A 10,451-nucleotide genomic window follows, 5' to 3' on the forward strand; every position below is an offset into this window, starting at 1 on the left:
GCCCCCCTCCCAGGGGGCCTATATAAAGGGGGGGAGGGAGGGCAGTAGTACTACAGCCTTGGGCGCCTCCCTCCTCCCCTGCTACACCTCTCCCTCTCGCAGAAGCTCGGCGAAGCCCTGCCGAGATCCCGCTATATCCACCACCACGCCGTCGTGCTGCTGGATCTCCATCAACCTCTCCTTCCCCCTTGCTGGATCAAGAAGGAGGAGACGTCGCTGCACCGTACGTGTGTTGAACGCGGAGGTGTCGTCCGTTCGGCACTCGGTCATCGGTGATTTGGATCACGGCGAGTACGACTCCATCAACCACGTTCATTGGAACGCTTCCGCTCGCGATCTACAAGGGTAGACAACAATGTAATCCTGTCTTGGAAGTCACGTTGCTAGACAACAATGAACCTACGAGCTATGGAGAAGCGATGGTGGGCCCGGATTCCGACGAATGGCTTGAGGCCATAAAACCGAGAGGATCCATGTATGAAAACAAAGTATAGACTTTGAAAGAACTACTTGATGGTCGTAAGGCTGTTGGGTACACATGGATTTTAAAAGGGAAGACAGACAATGATGGTACGTATCACCATTAAGAAAGCTCGACTTGTCGTTAAGATGTTTTCCGACAAGTTCAAGGAGTTGACTACGATGAGATTTTCTCACTCGTAGCGATGCTGAGAGTCTGTTGGAACTATATTATCAGCTACTGCATTATTTATGAAATTTTGCAGATAGGATGTCAAAACATTGTTTCCTCGACGATTTTCTTGAGGAAAGGTTGTATGTGATACAACCAGAAGGTTTTGTCAATCCTGAAAGATGCTAACAAGTATGCAAAGATCCAGCAATCCTTCTAAGGATTGGAGTAAGCATCTCGGAGTTGGAATGTACGCTTTGATGAGATGATCAAAGATTTTGGGTTTTTACAAAGTTTATGAGAAACTTGTATTTCCAAAGAAGTGAGTGGGAGCACTATAGAATTTCTGATGAGTATATGTTGTTGACATATTGTTGATCAGATATGATGTAGAATTTGTAGAAAGCATACAGGGTTATTTGAAAAGTGTTTTTCAATGGAAAACCTGGATTAAGCTACTTGGACATTGAGCATCAAGATCTATAAGGATAGATCAAAACGCTTAATAGTACTTTCAAATGAATACATACCGTGACAAGATTTTGAAGGAGTTCAAAATAGATCAGCAAAGAAGGAGTTCTTGGCTGTGTTACAAGGTGTGAGTATTGAGTAAGACTCAAGACCTGACCACGGCAAAAGAGAGAGCAAGGACGAAGATCGTCCCCTATGCTTTAGACGTAGGTTCTACAGTATGCTATGCTGTGTACCGCACCTGAAGTGTGCCTTGCCATGAACTAGTCAAGGGGTACAAGAGTGATCCAGGAATGGATCACATGACAGCGGTCGAACTTATCCTTAGTAACTAGTGGACTAAGGAATTTTCTCAATTATGGAGGTGGTAAAAGAGTTCGTCGTAAGGGGTTACGTCGATGCAAACTTTGACACTAATCCGGATGACTCTGAGTAGTAAACTGGATTCGTATAGTAGAGCAGTTATTTGGAATAGTTCCAAGTGGCGCGTGGTAGGTACATCTACAAGATGACATAGAGATTTGTAAAGCACACACGGATCTGAATGTTGCAGGCCCGTTGACTAAAACCTCTCTCGTAAGCATAACATGATCAAACCCTAGAACTCATTGAGTGTTAATCACATGGTGATGTGAACTAGATTATTGACTCTAGTAAACTCTTGGGTATTAGTCACATGGCGATGTGAACTTTGAGTGTTAATCACATGGTGATGTGAACTAGATTATTGACTCTAGTGCAAGTGGGAGACTGTTGGAAATATGCCCTAGAGGCAATAATAAAATGGTTATTATTGTATTTCCTTGTTCATGATAATTGTCTATTGTTCATGCTATAATTGTATTAACTGGAAACCGTAATACATGTGTCAATACATAGACCACAACATGTCCTTAGTAAGCCTCTAGTTGACTAGCTCGTTGATCAATAGATGGTTATGGTTTCCTGACCATGGACATTGGATGTGATTGATAACGGGATCACATCATTAGGAGAATGATGTGATGGACAAGACCCAATCCTAAGCATAGCACAAGATCGTGTAGTTCGTTTGCTAAGAGCTTTTCTAATGTCAAGTATCATTTCCTTAGACCATGAGATTGTGCAACTCCCGGATACCGTAGGAATGCTTTGAGTGTACCAAACGTCACAACGTAACTGGGTGGCTATAAAGGTACACTACAGGTATCTCCGAAAGTGTCTGTTGGGTTGGTACGAATCGAGACTGGGATTTGTCACTCCGTATGACGGAGAGGTATCTCTGGGCCCACTCGGTAATGCATCATCATAATGAGCTCAATGTGACTAAGGAGTTATCCACGGGATCATGCGTTACGGAACGAGTAAAGAGACTTGCCGGTAACGAGATTGAACGAGGTATTGGGATACCGACGATCGAATCTCGGGCAAGTAACATACCGATTGACAAAGGGAATTGAATACGGGATTGATTGAATCCTCGACATCGTGGTTCATCCGATGAGATCATCGAGGAGCATGTGGGAGCCAACATGGGTATCCAGATCCCGCTGTTGGTTATTGACCGGAGAGTCGTCTCGGTCATGTATGCGTGTCTCCCGAACCCGTAGGGTCTACACACTTAAGGTTCGGTGACGCTAGGGTTGTAGAGATATTAGTATGCGGTAACCCGAAAAGTTGTTAGGAGTCCCGGACGTCACGAGGAGTTCCAGAATGGTCCGGAGGTAATGATTTATATATGGGAAGTCTTGTTTTGGTCGCCGGAAAAGTTTCGCGCATTATCGGTATTGTACCGGGAGTGCCGAAAGGGGTCCGGGGGTCCACCAACAGGGTCCACCTGCCCCGGGGGGCCACATGGGCTGTAGGGGTGTGCGCCTTGGCCTATATGGGCCAAGGGCACCAGCCCCAAGAGGCCCATGTGCCAAGAGATAAGAGAAAGGGAGAGTCCTAAAGGGGGAAGGCACCTCCTAGGTGCCTTGGGGAGGATGGACTCCTCCCTGGCCGCACCCTTCCTTGGAGGAAGGGCCAAGGCTGCCCCCCCCCCCTCTCCCTTGCCCCTATATATATGTGGGGAAGGGGAGGGCAGCAATACCCCAAGCCCTGGCGCCTCCCTCTCCCTCCCGTGACACATCTTCCTCCTCCCGCAGCGCTTGGCGAAGCCCTGTTGGAATCCCGCTACTTCCACCACCACGCCGTCGTGCTGCTGGATCTCCATCAACCTCTCCTCCCCCCTTGCTGGATCAAGAAGGAGGAGACGTCGCTGCTGCGTACGTGTGTTGAACGCGGAGGTGCCGTCCGTTCGGCGCTAGGATCATCGGTGATTTGGATCACGACGAGTACGACTCCATCAGCCCCGTTCTTTTGAACGCTTCCGCTCGCGATCTTCAAGGGTATGAAGATGCACTCCCCTCTCTCTCGTTGCTAGTTAATCCATAGATTGATCTTGGTGATGCGTAGAAAATTTTGAATTTCTGCTACGTTCCCCTACAGACCTAATGCCCTGTTTAGTTGTGACATGAACCACAATAAGTTCTCCAGCAGCAAGCAACACTAAAATAGCAGTAAAAATACAGGCAACAGCAGAGCCACACTGAAATAGCAGTAAAAGAGCAACAACAGCAAGCATCACTAGCAGCAATACCTTGGGAAGCAACTAGGGCAGCAGCAACAGTTCAAAATTGAGAGCAGCAGCAAAAGCAGCGCTAGGGGCGAGCGGCGGGCGGGGGGCGGCGGCGCAGGCGGGCGGCGGCCGAGACCGAGCCCGAGGCGCCTAACCCTAGGGACAGGACAGAGGGGGCGGGGGAGAGGAAAGGGACGGGCGCCGGGATCCAGCCGCCGTTGAGGACCACCAGGACCGCCGTCGTTGAGGGCGCCCTGCGCAAGTCGTCGTCGCCACCGTCTCTTGTTCTTCGGGCGAGAGGAAAGGGACGAGGGCGAGCGAAGCAAGGAGATCTCCAGTTCGTGGTCAATCCTGGTTGAGGGGTATTTTCGACTTTTCTTGTGGGACCCAGTCGACAGGGGGCAAACTAGCAAAGTTTTATGTAACTGGTGTTACTAGATCAAATACAAAGTAAGGGATGGCAAATTAGCAAAGAGCAAAGAAAGTCGTGGCAAATAATCAAATTCCTCCTTCACGGTGGCGGTTGCTGTTCTGGTGCGCTGGTCCTATGGGGCCTTAGCACGACGACTTTCCGACTGTCTACTACAATAAGTTTTTTTTTCCGGCTCCGGTAAGGAAGGGGCGATGCGGCGGCACGCCTTCGACTCGCTTCAGTGCTTGTAGTCGTCGCTAGGTGGTCCCCGAATCTGAATGTAAAGTTGTACGCCCATGATTAAAGATAAATAGATCATTTTCCTGCAAAAAAAAACCCACATAGACGACCAAATTAGACAAGCCATTGAAGATGCTCTTGCTACATGCAAAATGAAACGGAACCGTCTACAAATTTGTCTCGCGCGATCATTTTAGTCCGGCTCGAGAATTTTGCAAGCACCCCACTACCCATCTTCAAGCTATGCATCACCATGGTGATGCGTAAAGAGTAACGAAGACGGCGTAGAGCACGTGCAACAATACCTTGCTCCCAGCCTCAACTTGTCAAGTGCTACCCCAAAAGTGGCGGCCACATGGTACCTGCACGTGAAAGGCTTCACACCCCACCATCTGCGTCGATCGATCGATCGGCCAAGACCCTGGACGCTTTGATCGGTACTTGAACCGAAAAGCCAGCCGGCCCCTTCGAGTCGGGTCAGAGGCTTCCAAAAACCTGCCGACATGGACAGCAACGGCGCGATGCCGACGTGGCAACGTACGTACGTGGCCGGTTTCGGTTTAGTTGGTTGATTATTGACGCAGCACGCAAAGTTTCCATCGATCATGAGGCCCCGTGCACAGGGGCACCGTACGTGACTGCAGCAGAGCCGTCGAGGAGACCCGGCCCTGTGTCTGAAGCCAGGTGCCAAACTGCCAACGACTCCCATGCAGCATGCATCCGTCCGTCCGTCAGACCCGTTCCTCGGCTCGTTTGGCCGCTTTGCCGCATACGCGGGCCGTCGCCGTCACGCCCGCTGTCCTTGTTCGCCAGGACAAACGGTCGACGGCCAATGGAAATGAGATAAGCTCGCCGTTGGTCCGGTCCCCGGCCGATCGATGTGGACACGCCGTTACACCAACTCCAACCGGAGGATCCATTTCGTCCGCCCACGTTCGTTTAGCTCGTCGTGGACCAAAACGCCGGCACAACGCACGGACCCAAACCCAAAACGCGTCCGCTTCATGTTCGCGTCGACGCATTTCAGGGATAAAATTGAGTCTAAAATAGGCCGGCGCGGACATGAAGCGGACGTATTTTGGGTTTGGGTCCGCGCGTTGGGCCGGCGTTTTGGTCCGCGGCGACCCAAACGAACGTGGACGGACGAAATGGGTTGCTCGGTTGGAGGTCGGCCAACAACCGAACACGGTCATATTAATAGTGGCCATCGACACCGGGCCGACGCGTCAGCCAGTGAAAGCGTCGGGAGGCCGTGCTTTTCTAATCCACCCGTGCCGGGGAGGGGGGGGAGGGCTCATCCACTTCCACTGTCATCCACATCTAGCCATCCCTGGCGTGCTTCCTCGCCGGCAACAACCAGACCCTAGGGAAGTTCACCCCTGGTGCTTCCTCCTCCCACACTCTTCCTTCTCTGCCGCCGCCGCCTTCCCGCCCCGTGAGGCAGTGGCTGCACATCCCGGTGCACTAAGCGTGGTGGCGCTGGGAGTTCAGGCAGCCGCTGCCGTACCCCGACGTGACGCTGCCACACGACCGGCATCTCGATCCGCGGTGGATCCCGGTGTCGGCGGTGCCATGGTCACAGCGGGTGCACATTGAGGAGGTGCGCAGGCGCCGGGCGCAACTCATGCCGGAGCAGCGACTGATACCGGAGTACGCGGCAGACTCTCCCCATTGGGAGGTCTGGTTTGCCCTCGGGCACATGGAGCAATGGCGGCTCGGCGTGCAGCACCACCACGTCAACCCCCTGCCTCCCCTAGTCGTCAAGCCAGAGGACCAGGAGGAGGAGGCTGCCTACCAGGCGACGCTGGTGGCGCCCTTGGAGACCTCCATCAAGGAGGAGCGGCTGAAGGCGGAAGCGGACTACCAAGCGAGGCTGGCGGAGGCCATCGCCCTCTCTGCGGCCGGCGACTGCATGGGTTCGCCGTCGCCGACGCCGCTCACCCCTCCGACGCCTAAACCCGGGTTGGCCGACCGGTACATCTAGACCGGCCAGCTGTGGGAGTGGGTCAGCCCCCCTCCCCCCCCCCTTTTGGATCGGCGCGACGCTGGCGCAGGAGGCCGCGTACCTCGAGCATTGGAGGCAGCGTGCGCTGGCGGAGGAGCGCACCGACGGCGAGCAGCGCATGCAGAGGGAGCGCGAGGAGGAGGAGGACCACCGCCAGAAGGAGGAGGAGGAGCGTGCCTGCCTCGCCGCATTGCTGTCGCCACAACAGACACCGGAGAAGGCAGTCCTGGCGGCCTATCAAGCCGCATTCGACTGGGCTGGGCCGCCTCCCGTCTTCATTAACCTCGCCGGCGGCAACAATGACGGCAAGGGCAAGGCGGACGACTAGGGCAACATGCGGGCAGGTTTTTATTTTTTATGTTTAATTAATTGTTTAAGAGGACTTTGGCCGGCGTTGACCAGCCACTTATGTTTAATTAAGTTTTTCTAAATTTATTTCGGTCACGTCGGTCAAAAATAGGTATGCCTTCCGTCGGGCACATCTACCGACCCAAAATGAAAAGTGAACGCACATGTCCGTCCGATCGATCTAAAGGGACAAAAAACGAACAAAACGCCATCCGTTTGTGTCGGTACGTTGGAGTTGCTCTTAATCAGACGACCGCATCCATGCTTTCACCGTTTGTACAGCAGTGCTATACTATATTACCATAGAGCGTTTTTTTTTTTGAGACAATACTACCATAGTGCGTGTGATGGTGAGGTTAGCTTACCACCCAAACCAACGAGATCTAACGCAAGTACGATGTGGGCAGAGTGTGCAGGCATGTTGCGCCAATAGCACTAGAGCAGATGGGCTTTAGCTCTTTATCACCATCTACTATCTGGCAACGACGGGTTGTTACCTTTCGCTTTTAACTTTCACAATTGATAAAGAGAAGGCGAACAGAAGAGGAGACGAGAGCAACACTTTGGCCGTTTGCCGCAACGGCACCGTTGGGCCGAGCCACCGGGTCAACATCACCGCCGAACGCATCATCAGCCCGGACAGATGGCTGGCCTGCGGCGCAAGTCCTCCCTATCTATCTACTATCTTCTCCGGCGGTGACATCACACCGCCGCCTCCACGGGTGGATTTTTCTGACGCGTTGAAGTTTTGAACCGAGGAAACTGGTAACGGCCGGGCGAGTCGAGCTTAATGATGGCATCCACCTCCAACCACTCTGGATGGCCATGCCGCGCATGCTGTAGTTCGTACGAGCATCTTGATTGCAGAGGATTCGTTCCAGCATGTTTGTAGATGAACAGATTGATGAATTCACGATGATGATGTACTACGGTATTGAATGTTTTCACTTGTATTGTACTAAGTACGAAGAAGGAAGAAAAAATCAACAACGGATGAGATTTTATCTATCTATACACCGAATGCTGCCGCCGTCTCCGATCGACGGAACGGCTTGGAACCTGCTGGCAGTTCACCGGCAATGGATGGATGTGAGCCGGCCGGGTCGTCGGCGTCAGAAGAGGTTGAGGACCTCGCGGATGGCGGCGTTGCAGAGCGGGCAGCGGCCGCGGCCGGCGCGGACCTCGCGGGCGCAGGCGCGGCAGAAGGTGTGGCCGCAGGGGACGAAGGCCGCGCCCTTGCGCCGCGCCATGCACACGCAGCACCGCCCGCCCACGCCCCTCCCGCTCCCCGCCTCCCCCTCCTCCTCCGCCGCCGCGTCCTGGTCCACGCGGGTCCACGCCCCGGCGCGCGCCGCCGCCGTCGTCCACTGCCGCTCGGCCTGCTCCAGCAGCGCCATCAGCGACACCCGCCTCTCCTCCCCCTGACCGGGCGACGCCGCCCCCGGCACCGCTGCCGCCACGGTCACCGCGGCCGTCGCTTCGGGCTCCCCGCCGCGCGTGGATGAGGGGCGAGCCGGGGGAGCGGCGTCGTCTTCGGGGCCGCGGATGACGTCGAGGAGCGTGCGGCGCCTGGCGGGCCGCGCGCCCTCGCCGTCGCCCTGAACGTCGTCGTCGCGGAGCTTGAGGAGGTCGCGGAGGTTGGAGGACGCGGCGAGCTGCTCCGCCAGCGTGACGCCGCCGCGCCGGGACGGCACCACCCTCGGCGCCCCCTCCATCAGCCCCGCCTTGCGTTGGCGCGCGCGCGGCCGCTCGGGTCAGGAGGAGAGCGCCCTACGCCACATTAGCTCACGCTACGCGTATGTGGATTGTGGATTGGCTCGCTCGTGGACGCCGTACCGTAACAAGAGCACGAGTCGCGCGCCTAAATACTCCTCCTCGTATTAGACTAGTCCAGTACTGGTACTAGTAGTCAGTACTGTACCCAGGTAGACTCTTCTGGTTGGACTGGGGTTGGAGAGACGAGGCCTTGGACCCGGCCCGGGCTGGCGAATAGTTTTTGTGCCGGCCATTGTCCGGTCTAGTTGGAGCGTGCGCGCTTCTCTGCGTCCAAATGGCCAAGTTGCGCGCGCGCGGTCGGGCGGCGACGGCGGACGGTTCCGGCGTCCGGTCCGGACTCTCGCGAGCGGCGACTGACGGACTGACTTTCGCCGCCGTTCTGCTGGCCGTAGGGTCGGCAGTTTCTGACGAGCGGTTCAATTTAGTCGCCGGATTGTATAGTTGGCGCGGCGCGGCGACCGAGCTCGGGGTGGTGGTTTGCCGTTTGCCTGACGGACGATGCAGCATTTGTCAAACGTTGCAGCTGCGTCTCGGAACGGACGGACCTCGGGATGTCATGTCACGTGGATTCTGAAAGTGCGACCGCGATCTATGACCTTTGCTCGGCTTTCCCACGTGCCGCGGCGTAGATCGCAAGCTCGTCGATCGCAGTCACCTGCCGTCAGATTTGCGGCTGGTCGCGGGGAGAGATCTGCCTGCCGCGTTTTACCGTGGGGTTTACGGGTCCCGTGTTTGGCAGCAAGAGCATCTTAGTTCTCTACCGAACCCTGTATAAGTGGTCAAACCCTTATAATTTTTGTGTTTTATAGTTTTGATCGAAAAAATGTCCAGAACAGAAATCGTAAAAGTGATACAACCCGTAAAATTTTTAAGGGCCACCGAAGATGCACACTCGAAACCCTTATGTTTGAAGGTTGGAAGGCCGAACCTAGGGGGGCCCGTATAGCAATCAAACCTCGTCGGAGCAAACATGCCGCCGAGGAGTTTGCCGGAATCCGCCCTAAACTCGCCGGAATTCATCACCGCACGCCGGAAAAGGCTGCTAGACGCCGCAATCGATCGCCACCGGTTCGAATTGGACGAGCCCGACATCGTCGTGGCCTCCCATGACCTCGGCCTGGCCGTCGGAATCCTCCCGGCGCGGCAGGCAAAGGGGCACGGCTTGGCCGACGCGGCTGGCAATAGAGCAAGGCGCGGACGGCGGAGGCGGCAGGTGTCGGTGTCAAAACCGGCGGATCTCGGGTAGGGGGTCCCGAACTGTGCGTCTAGGATCGATGGTAACAGGAGACGGGGGACACGATGTTTACCCAGGTTCGGGCCCTCTCTATGGAGGTAATACCCTACTTCCTGCTTGATTGATCTTGATGAATATGAGTATTACAAGAGTTGATCTACCACGAGATCGTAATGGCTAAACCTTAGAAGTCTAGCCTATGACTATGGTAATGAGTATGTCCTTTCCGGACTAACCCCTTCGGTTTATATAGACACCGGGGGGATCTAGGGTTTACATGGAGTCGGTTACATAAGAAGAAATCTTCATAATTGGTCGCCAAACTTGCCTTCCACGCCAAGGAGAGTCCAATCCGGACACGGGTGCAGTCTTCGGCCTTCATGTCTTCGTAGCCCATCAGTCCGGCCCATGGATAACAGGCCGGACGCCCGAGGACCCCTTAGTCCAGGACTCCCTCAGTAGCCCCTGAACCTGGCTTCAATGACGAGGAGTCCGGCGTGCAAATCGTCTCCGGCATTGCAAGGCGGATTCTCCATTTTCCGAACTCCAAGATAGTCTTCGGATGCGACGATAATATCCGGACCTGGTCCTTTTTTCGAACCGTTGGCCAGCCCACCGTCCCACGTCTTGAGATGCGGTTCCATTGGCACGTCTTGTCGAAGTGGAGATCGTGTCCCCTTATTGCGGGATTTCCATTAATACAAGCACGGGCAATCAAACTGCGCCGTTTACACT

The sequence above is a fragment of the Triticum aestivum genome, chromosome 5D (assembly GCF_018294505.1).
Source record: "Triticum aestivum cultivar Chinese Spring chromosome 5D, IWGSC CS RefSeq v2.1, whole genome shotgun sequence".
Classification (NCBI taxonomy): domain Eukaryota; kingdom Viridiplantae; phylum Streptophyta; class Magnoliopsida; order Poales; family Poaceae; genus Triticum; species Triticum aestivum.